Consider the following 10,048-nt stretch of genomic DNA (forward strand, 5'->3'; position numbering starts at 1 on the left):
AATTTCCCTGTCCTCTAATTCTTTGACTTTTCCTAAATATGTGTCTTGTATGTTTTTCTGAAGCAAATAAGGTCCTAACAATGACACAAATAATATTACAAAGCATTTATACCTCCAAAGGCCAACAGTGGTCTCACAGACTGCTGATAAAAAAAGACGCACTTCACGGGGCTTTTTTTTTCTTCTGCTATTGATTTGTTTTGGTTCATGCGCGCATCTGAACAGGGAGCTAGCTCTGACAGCAGACAATCAGACAGACGGCCAAAAATAAAGAGACAAAAAGAAAGACAATAAAAACAAGCATAAATAACAGATATAAGGTGGAAGAAGCTTTAGCAATGATGCAGGAGGTCAGTGAGGGGGAATTGGATGGCGGAGACGCCAAACAGTGAAACAAATTTAATCCTGCTGCCCCAAAAATACCCGATCGACCTCCGGCTGCTGTACAGTCCAGCGCAGAACCTGCAGTGGCGCATGGAAGCGCTCACGCGTCACCTCCAGGTATAGAGAATTACTGTCAGTTTACAACTAAATAATTATAACATAAAATGGTGTAAAAAAAAACAACTAATGTATTAAAATTAAAAACAACAGTGAACACTGTAGTTGACAGCAGGAGCACTGCAGCATCTCCAGAGGTGCCAATTACAGATTCAGGTAAAATATTATATTCTCCATCAAAGCACAGCAAACCATGTATTTTTCGTTTCCAAAAATTAATTTTAGAACAAACATATTTTCTAAATAAAAACCTTTGTCCTGTCAAGCCTGTAGTCCCAGAATCAAATGAGCAGAGTCAGGACGGTACCGTGTGGGAAGGTGTCCGTCCTGGTGCGCAGCCGGGGAGACTTATTTTACTAATTTTAATATGCTTTTGATTATTATTGACGGTTAATAATACAACTTTTTTATGTGTGTTGGTGTGTGTGTGCGTGTTTATCAGGGACATAAGTGCGCGGAGTATCAGTGAGAGGTAACGCTGCGCAAATGCGCACTGTAAAAAGTTAAATAAATTTTGAAACCTGATTTGAGGCATTGATAAAGCAGACATGAGGCATTAAAAGGTTTGCTGATCCTCTTGACTTAATATTTTGTTTATTTATCTTATTTTCGTGCTAGGTTTCGACCGCTGTCGATCTTCCACAGGCAAAGAACCAACAACAAAAAAAAAAAAAAAAAAACACAAAAAAAAAAGAGAAAGAAAGAAAGAAAAGACAAAAGTAAAACAAACCACACGCAAAAATGGTTTCATGTGGGTCAATGTACAATTGGGCCGGGCCCAGAGCAGGATACGCTGTCTCTACAGAGCTGTGACACCAACTCTGTCATCATGAATGAGTCGAAAATGAGGGACTCTCCGCTTTGCGTCGCCTCATTCGTGCATGAACAGTCTCTATTTTGTGCTGGAAGATCTCTCAGGTCATTTTGAACCGGCTTAAAGAAAATCCTTCATATGGAGAATCAGTCCGTTTGTCACTAGCTGACCAACACACTCCACGCAATGACAGCGGCTTCATTCAGTTGATTGAGCTGATTAAAAAAATAAAATGAACATATTGCAGGCGCGGAAACTATGTGGATCCCGCACGGCTGTATATGCATGCAGGTGAATCATGATTTCTACCTGTGATTTTGAGGAGGAAACCCACACGATGTCAGAAGTTATTTCACACCATCGGACCAAAACACGGTTTGGACAGTCTTGGGCAGGCTCTTAGAGTGTTTTATTGATCTTGCATCTGCTTTTGCTGCAGCCATGCACCTGTCAGTTTGCCTTGTCTTTCTTTGTGAATAAATAGTGCCGTGCGTAAAAGCGCGCACTGTATGTAAAGACCTCGGCGGAGCCGATCGGCGCTCTGAAAGAAGTATTAGCCTGTAAATGTGTCTGCATTGTTATTTCATTTGTCTGGCTCCCCAAGCTCTTCAAGAGATTATTTATTTTAAAATACCTTCATATACATTGTTGCTTCACTATGGTTTAGTATTGAGGCCAGGAAATAAAATGCATTTCATCATGTTAATAAAGCAGTGTCCTTGGCTGCAGTGCATTTGAAAAAAAGGAGAGGTGTTCATTTGATTGGTCAAATTACTCTCAGCTGGGTTAAACCCACTTTCTCTCCTCCCTCTTATGCCACCTGCGCCAGTGGGCGGGATGGAGGCGTGACTGCGCCTGGTTCACGAAATTAGGACAATTTTCTGGACACGCCCCACTGACTTTATCCGCCGACGGCGCACTTTGCGCTCCGCTGACAGCGGGCGGATTCGGCGCAGTCTGCGAAGTTAGAGCCCCAAGTGTGATGCGGGTCCTTGTTTGTTGTTAAAATATTAGGTGCGTTCACGATGGCAAAGCCAGAGGTAGACGGAGCAAGACGAAGTAGACGGCGTCAGCCGTGGGGCGGAGTTATAAGTCTGCCTCCAAGTCGGACAACCCTATGTTCTCCATGTTGGTGTTTCTCATGACTTCCACCGTGGGGGGTGTTTACAGGCCCGGCGTCCGGGGTGGCAATGCCCCCCCCCCCCCCCCCCCCCCCCGCCTGTGCCTCCTTGCCCCCTCTGGCTGTCAGAGGGGTAATTTTGTTTTTCTTATTAAAAACAAAAGAATTCATAATTTCTTTTGTGTGTCACATTGTGTTAATTCATATTCAGTTAACTGAAATAAATACAATTTTAGAAAAACAAAATCATTTTAAATTACGTTTTGGCTTCTGTCATGTGAAGCCTGCCTGCTGCTGCAAGTGCCACCAGGCATCAAGGGGGGCAGACTGCCTCGCCCCCTCAGTCCAAAAAATTAATAAATAAAGTTTTCAGTCTATTTTGTGCTTAAAAAACAACAGCAAACTCCACTGGCTTGGTCAAATCAATATGAAGTGTTGCGCTATTCAAAATTAAAAAAAAAAAAAAAAAAAAAAGTGGAGACTCCAGCTTTACTAAAGGTGAGGGCTGGTTATTTTATCATTTGTTTTATTACTATTTGTGCTTTTTACCAATGTGATTAACGATCATATGTTGTTGGCCCCACAGTAGAACAGGCCTCTGATCTGTGGATTCTGTCTTTGTGTTGCTCCGTTACTTTTTCGTCACCTTTGCCTTTGCCACGAACATGGAGAACATAGCTTTGTCCGAGTTGGAGGCTGATTGATAAAGGCCTCAGTATACTCCTCCGTCGCCGCCACGGCGTTCCTACGCCGGCAACCCTATGCCGCTACTGAACATATCTTGCTCCTGCGTCAAGGGAACACCCTCCTCTGCCAAGCCGCTAGCAGTCACAACAACAATGCGGCTTCCGTAGCTCCGGCTTTACCTAGACATAGATCTATGGACATAGATTTCTAGACATACGTATCTAGACACGCGTGCATTTACCGAACATATATCTGCATATATGACATATCTGGCGACACCGGGCTGTCGTGGAGGAGAGGCATGAGCGGACTGTGATGAAATATTGGTGAAACTAATGAGCTTTTGGACGATTAAAGCCGTTTGAGGAGCGGCTATACACATAGCCCCGTCTGCTAACAGTGCTAACACTGCTAACAGTATAGCGATGTGCGCCGCTCAAATTTGGATCTAAATTTCTCCCGAAGCACTGTTCGGTCCAGAAAAGTTTTCCGGGTGAGTTCTACTTTATTCTATAAACAACGCGAAAGCGGACCAATCACAGCCCTTGACGTTCACGTCACCACGCGTCGAAACGACGCGAAGTCACAATTTTCGGGAGGCGCACGTCAAGCCCCGACGTAGCCCGTCGTAGGGCTACGACGTCTACGACGTCTACGTCGTAGGAACGACGTAGCGGCGACGGGGGAGTATACTGAGGCCTTAACTCCGCCCCACGGCTGCGCCGTCTGCTTCGTCTAGCTCCGCCTACCTCTGGCTTTGCCATCGTGAACGCACCTTCTGTTATACAGGCGCTCCCTCCGTAGCGGCTTCATGAATACAGACACCCCGTCGTTAGATCCGTCTGAGCCAATAGAATGCAGCGGGGGTCACTGACATGAGATTGACAGCTCTGTTAGCCAATCAGAACAAGCAAAACACCGTCATGGCGAAGAATAACATGTATGGCGCTGACCAATCACAGAGCTCCTTGAGGCGAACTAGGGCTCATTTTTACGCCCCGATTGACGTCAGAGGGGGCTAGGTGGCTGTGCTCAGCGATCCCGCTGGATGATAAACACACAACTTGGAGTTTAAATGGCCAGAAGTGAAGGTAAGTGGTGATTTTTATACCGCAGTTTGAAAACGCGATCTTGCTGTTGGCTGTTTTAGTGGCATTTTCAGGCGGATTCTGTGGTTTTAGACGGCTTTGAGTGGCATGGTTGTAACTAGCAGAGTCTCAGCTCTCATCTGAGAGGCTGTTTGTGTGAATTGTATCATGTTTCATAGCGCCAGAATGGATAATTCGGCGAGTGGGTTGACACGGTCACGAATATGGTTCATAATTCATTAAGTTGGTGTTTGAGCTGTGTTTGGGGTGTGTAATAATGGCTGATATATTCGGTTCGCTCAGGTTCTGCTGATTAATTTGATGGTAAACATCATGACATTCTGTCAGAAATAATGCACATTATTAGACAATCTCTGAAATGTTTGCTGCCAGGCCCCCAATTTGGGGGCGCTCGGGCTTAAAGGGTTGTCTCAGCACTTTTTTCCATGCCAGCACTGTATTTGCTGTGTTTTAAATGCTGTTAAGAGATTTTTTTTTCTCTTAGGGATTAAGGACTTGCCTCATTTTCACAGCTCACATATTTTTTACAATAGGCAGATCAACTTGCATTCAAATGCCACAAATGTTAGAGATCCAATGTGTGTTTATTGTGCTGTTATGAATAAAAAATATAATTTTAAAGACTGTTGACACTTTGGTATTGTAGTTATAGCTATACTTAGAAGTGAATTGAATGACCGGTTGATGAAATGATTGATTGGTTGCATGAATGACTGATTGAATTTCATTTCCTCCAGGGATATTAAAAGAATATGAAGAGAAGCAAAGATATTCAGAGCTTCTTCCTTAAAAGAAGGAAAGAGTCAGAGTCAGCCACAGCATCTACTAGCAGCAGTGAAAAGGCCCACACAAGCCAAAAACCCAGTGACAGTGAGGATGAGCAGTCCACTCCCCCAGACCAGCATGGTAGGTCATAGGTCATAAGATTTGTATTATGCGTGTGTGTGTGTGTGTGTGTGTGTGTGTGTGTGTGTGTGTGTGTGTGTGTGTCTGTCTGTCTGTCTGTCACTTTAAACTATCCTTGTATTCCCACAGTTGACCTGCCACACTTACAGGAGGAGGAGAGTGACTGTGAACCAGCGTTGTGTGGAACTCCAGCTACTCAGCATGGTATGTCAGGTTCAGAGGTCATTGATGAACATGTTACTTTAAGTTGTTGTGTACTCTCGCATACTTGAGTGAATTTACTGTAAAAAAAAAAAAAAAAAAAAAAAAAGATTGTCTAATTGTGTATATTAGTTGTAGAAAACCCCAGACCTAAACATAAAAAATCTCAATACTAAATCAAGGGAAATATGTGACACTAAGTTTTCCACATTCAGTCTATGTGTGTAATGGTTACTGGTTTTACTGCTTCAGGTACTAGCAAGTCAAGAGGTGACAATGATGACAGAGAACCTCCTAATGTTGTACACGCTGCTCCACCTGGACCTCACGGTATGTTGTGACATTTTATCTTTCAGTTCACAGACCATTATGACTTCCTTCTATTTCAGTAACATTGGAATACGGATCACATATTGACTTTGCAACTTGCCATTTTGAATAAAACCTAGTAAAAACTGAAGTAAGTCCTCATCATGATTCTTTATATTTTACAGACATTTCACAGTCCAGAGCAGCAGGTCCTACACAGCCTCATCTCAGCGTTTTCCTGCAAACCATGCAAGGCGACAGGAAGAGGTCCTTCAAAAGCGAGTGGTACAAACTATACCCATGGCTTGAGTACTCACAAAGTCAAAACTCTTCATACTGTTTTGCATGCAGACATTTTTCTTTGCCAAACACCCAGGCATCTGCATTTACATCATCTCTGGGATTCTCTCATTGGAAAAAGGCAATGTTTAAAGATGGTGGATTTAAAGGACATGAAAAGTCAGAGGGTCATGTCAATGCCATGTTTGCATGGGGTGAGCACAAGAAGGCAGCCCTAACAGATACTTCCATACGTGATGTCCTTAATGAAGCATATAACCGGAAAGTACAAGAGAATCGAAAATATAATGGAACAGTGGCTGAAGTACTCCTTTTGACTGCAACACAAAACATTGCACAACGAGGTCACCGTGAAACAGAGGAGGCAGCAAACAGAGGGAACTTCTTAGAAATATTACAAATGATTGCAAAGCATGACCCAGTGGTAGAGAAAAAAATGAAAGGAAAGCAGAATGCAAAGTACACAAGCAGTGTGATACAAAATGAAATCTTGGATTGCTTAGCAAACATGGTTCGTGAGGAGATCATTCAGGAAGTGAAGGAAAGTGAAGTTTTCTCTGTTATTGCTGATGAAACCAAAGACCTGAAAAAAAGGAGCAGCTCTCACTGGTACTTCGGTACTATTATAACGGGGCAGTGCACGAAAGTTTTCTCGACTTTCAACAAGCCACGCGATTAGATGCAGAGGGACTCAAGGACAAAATCATCCACTGCCTGGAGAGATATGGACTTGAGTACAGATCTAATCTTGTTGGACAAGGCTATGATGGCACGTCCGTTATGAGTGGAAGACACTCTGGAGTGGCAGCCAGAATAAAGAGTGACGCCAAACATGCAGTTTACGTACACTGCAATGCACATTGTCTAAGCTTGGTGCTTGTTGACACTGTGAAGGCAGTCCCAGAGGCTGACTGCTTTTTTGCACTGTTGCAGAAACTGTATGTGTACATGTCTGGATCATATGTTCATCATAAATGGCAAGATGTGCAAAAGGAAATGTATGAAGGTCCACCACGGGAGTTACAGAAGCTAAGTGACACTAGATGGGCATGTAGATACCTGGCCTGCAGAAATCTAATGGACCGATTACCTGCTGTGCTTCGTGTTCTGCATGACATTACAACTGAAAATAGTGGGGAAAGATCTGTAGATGCTCGAGGTTTGCTGACTCAGCTAGACTTAAGCTTCATCAGTCTTCTTGCAACTTTTCGAAGGCTCCTTGGGGATGCAAAAGTCCTGTCTGACATGCTCCAGTCTCCTTTACTTGACCTTGCCATGGCAGTGGATTTAGTCAATGCACTCAAAGACTCTCTTCAGGAGTGCAGAAGTGAGACATTTGTTGACAATCTGTGGGGAAGCATTGTAGAAACTGCCACAGGGTGCAGTATAGCCATTCAAAGTACAGAGAAAAAGAGGTCTCAAACAGTTAGTTCCAGACTTGGTGGGTTTGTCATAACCTCTACATGGGGTCAGCGCAAATGCATGGAGGGAGACAAGGATGCAGACAAGGATGCCTTTAGGAGAACAATCTTCTACCCTATTGTGGACACCATACTTGGAGAGTTAGACAGATGCTTCTCAAAAGACAATTGTGACATCATGAGAGGAATACAAGCTCTGGACCCCAAAAGCAAAACTTTTCGTCAAGAGGCAGCAGTCTTTCGCTTGGGAGAAATTTATGCAAGTGATTCTGAAGATCTGGGTCATGAACTCCACCAAACAAGAAGGCTTTTGCAAAGGAAACAACAAAGTGGCATGCCGAATTTGTCTAGTATTGTTGAACTTGCAGACTTCCTTGAACCTCATAAAGACGTTTTTCAGGAGCTTTTCCATCTGTTACGGATCGCCATAGCCCTCCCAGTGAGCAGTGCAGCATGTGAGCGGAGCTTCTCTGCTCTGAAACTCATCAAAACCCATTTGCGCACAACAATGACTGATGACAGACTGAGCAACCTGGGTGTCCTCAGCATTGAATCAAGAAGAGCAAAGTCACTAGAGATGGATAAGTTTATTTAAGTTTTTGCCACCAACCATCAAAACTGAAGAATCCATCTGATGTAAAATGGATGAAACCAGAATTTGCGATGTTTTGATGTTGCATTTGCATTTCTTAATTGTATATAGTTTGTGTTTGTGTGATGCCCTCAATAATTTAACTTCAATAAAGTCTGTGACCTGCATCACTGTTTTTATTTAACCACAAGGTGGCACCTCAATTGGTATGTGACAGCTGACTGATTACTCCAGAATGAGTTAGTACCCCTATCTCTCTTTCTCTCCCTACACACACACACACACACACACACACACACACACACACACACACACACACACACATACTGCTTTATGTCCTCTTTGGGGGCGCACTTCAAAACACCCTACTTTCGGGAACACCACTTTCTGAATGGTTTAGAGAGATGCCAGCTAGTGGGATGTATCACCGGGAATCCCCAGATGATGAAAATCACCTGGGATTTTAGTTTAAAACAACTTTTGTCCAACTTGAATTTTTACCTTGAGATTGGGGACAAATAATTTTAATGTCCATTTTGAGGACGTCAAATGTACACAGATACACAAACTCATAAAAGTCACTTTTAGGTGCCTCAATTTCCTTTGGGGACAAAAGTCTATAAAAGTAATTGTAGCATGTATTTTTGCTATGTTTGAGTTATGAGAATATTCAACCCTCAAATTCAGTCGCAACACTGCTCCTGAGTAGCTCTTAACAGCTAAAGAAATGCACTAACTTATTATTTAACTTATTCAATAGAAACCAAAACAACTGAAGGATGATAGCTTAACTAATGGTCAGTCCTTCAAGTTTTTCAAGAAACTCTTCAAAACGCATCTGTTTCAGAAGGCATTCTAGATCCCCGGTCAGCGCTGTCTTGGCAGTAACACATACTATCAGGACCCTGGTCAGGCAGGCAGTCTCCCTGGGTCCTGCTGATTGCATTCACCTGGGAACTGCCACTCTGCCTGCCTATACAAACCGCCCCCTGCCACCTGCTCCTTGTTGGATCGTTACCCTTACCAGATTCCCTTGCTGCTGCAGAGGGATTCGGCTGCTCTGCCAAGCAGAGAGGAGGTTTTTGTCTCGTCTTGCCTTGTTTTGTCTTTTCTCGCCTTGTCTCTTCATGCCACGACCTTGCCATGGTCTCGCCTGGACCTCGTCACGTGTGGTTTCCTGCACTGAATAAACCTGTTCAACCGTCAATCCTGCTTCTGTCTCTCTGCATTTGGGTCTAACGGCCAGGGCCGTTTCTTCCTATAGGCCAACTAGGCGAATGCCTAGGGCCCCCAAGCCACCAGGGGGCCCCAAAGCTGCATGTTCAACCTCTTCTGAGGCTAATTGAAATGTCCTGTTTTTATCTGTAGCTAGCTCTTGTGTTTATTACACCTCTTACATGCTTAAACATGAACATTGGATTGGATATAAATGAAATAAACTGCAATGATAAGCTGTGGCTGGTGCTTTTGTGGCATTTGTTTGCTGAACCGCTCTGTCACACAGCAAGTGACGTCATGTAGCGGCCCACCGACAGGTGCGATGACCCGTCATTAACAAAACAAACCATAATGGCATCAAAAAGAAATTATCCCAGCGGCGCGGAAAAACGGAAGAAAAAGAAGACTGAGGAAGAAAAAAGTTCAAAGGATAAAGGTAAGTCATCCAGCCCGTAGACCCGTTTATTCAGATTATAAGGAGCGAGGACATGTTGTTGTAGTAGTCTGCTCTGTCATTGTTCAGGGGAAGTTGTCTCTCACATATTTTACACTTTATTTTATGATTAGTTAGAATTAATTTACTAAGTTTAGTGTGTATTGTATTGGGCTCTAATTAAAACGGTGCCACTTTTTTGTTTTTAATTTAAAGAACTATTTCAAAGGTTTGTTTTTTAATCGCTCAATCAATCAGCATTTATTTAATAGAGCCCTTTACATACAGTGACCAAAGTGCGCTCCAAAAAAACTTCAAGTATATGAATAAAAATAACTACATAATTTAAAACAAAAAAAGTAAAACAATATTAAACCAATAAAAACAAATACAAGTAATGTGTGTCTTCAGTGTTGTATAAATATTAGGCATGGTGT

The sequence above is a fragment of the Salarias fasciatus genome, chromosome 22, assembly GCF_902148845.1.
Source record: "Salarias fasciatus chromosome 22, fSalaFa1.1, whole genome shotgun sequence".
NCBI classification, from domain to species: Eukaryota; Metazoa; Chordata; class Actinopteri; order Blenniiformes; family Blenniidae; genus Salarias; species Salarias fasciatus.